The sequence below is a fragment of the Rhea americana genome, unplaced genomic scaffold (genome assembly GCF_003343005.1).
Source record: "Rhea americana isolate MKP2758 unplaced genomic scaffold, rheAme1 scaffold_217, whole genome shotgun sequence".
NCBI classification, from domain to species: domain Eukaryota; kingdom Metazoa; phylum Chordata; class Aves; order Rheiformes; family Rheidae; genus Rhea; species Rhea americana.
The window spans coordinates 1,006,942-1,008,519 of NW_028186317.1; positions in this window are offsets into that span (position 1 = coordinate 1,006,942).

The following is a 1,578-nucleotide window of genomic DNA, read 5'->3' on the forward strand; positions in this document are numbered from 1 at the left end:
GGCTCCAGGTATACCCCAGGAGAAAGGATCCTGGGCCCTGGGTAATTTTGCAGGGCACTGGGTATTTGCCAGGCTGTAGGACCCATGTATTTTCCAGGGCACTGGGCATTTTTCTAGGCTGTAGGACCCACGTATTTCGCAGGGCACTGGGTATTTTCTGGGCTGTGGGGCACCGGGTATTTTGCAGGGCACTGAGTATTTTCCAGGCTGTAGGACCCTGGGTATTTTCCAGCCTGCRGGGCACCAGGTATTTTGCAGGGCCTCAGGTATATCCCAGGAGAAAGGATCCCGGGGCCTGCGTATTTTCCAGGGCACCGGGTATTTTGCAGGGCACTAGGTATTTTCCAGGCTGCAGGGCACCGGGTATTTTCCAGGGCACTGGGTATTTTCCAGGATGTGGGGCACCAGGTATTTTGCAGGGCACTGGGTATTTTCTGGGCTGTAGGACCCGGGTATTTTGCAGGGCACCGGGTATCTTCTGGGCTGTAGGACCCTCTAGATACCGGGTATTTTCCAGGCTGTAGGACTCCCCAGACACCGGGTATTTTCCAAGCTGTAGGGCACTGGGTGTTTCGTAGGGCCCCGGGTATATCCCGGGAAAAAGGATCCCGGGTCCCGGGTATTTCGCAGGACATGGGGTATTTTCCATGCTGTAGGACCCCAGGTATTTTCCAGGGCTCCGGGTATTTCCAGAGCCTTGGGTATATGCCAGGGGAAAGGACCCCAGGTATTTTCCAGGACTCCGGGCATTTCCCGGGGATCCGGCCACACTGTCCCCGGGGCGCCCTCGGCCGGGAGGGGGAATACCGGGAGGCGCCGCCACCGCCGCCGTAAATTCACCGCCGCCTTTTCCCGCTTTTCCAGTGGTTATCGAAGACGACAGGATTGACGACGTGCTGAAAAACCTCTCGGAAAAGCCTCCCCCCGGCGTCTAGTGCCCCCTCCGGGGGCTGCACCCGGCCGGGCCGGGGCGGGGGGAGGAAAGGGAGCGATGGCACCGGGTCCTGGCAAAAAAAAGGAGAAGAAAACCTAAAAAAGAAAAGAAAAAAAAATCATTAATTAATTTATACCCCCTGATGCGAAAAGAGAAAAAAAAAGAGCAAAATAAAAAAGCAAGATAAAAAAAGAGAAAAAAGAAAGAAAAAAGACAAAAGAAAACTTAAAAAGAGAAGAAAAAAAGACAAGGGGGGGGCAAAAAAAAGGAAAGAGAAGACAAGACGCTCGCGCCGGGCTACAGGCGCGACAAAACCCCRCGGGCGGCGGGTTCGCGCCCGCGCCGGCGGCGTCTCCCGCCCGCGGCCGGGCCGGAGGGACGCCCCGTTTACACTTGGGATGCTGCAACGTGCGACGGCTTGCGTTAGTACCGTTTATTTTTTTTATATATATATATACACATATATACATAAAAAAATATAGATGTCTTTGGATGTTGGAAAAAATCATATAGGAAAAAAAAATTCTCTCTATCTCTACATATATTTCGTTTTAGTCACGTTTTAAGGTTAGCGATGGAGCGCGTGCGGAAGAAAACTTTCGGGAAAGTGTGAACTCCAGGAAAAATGCGGGTTTTCTTTTTTT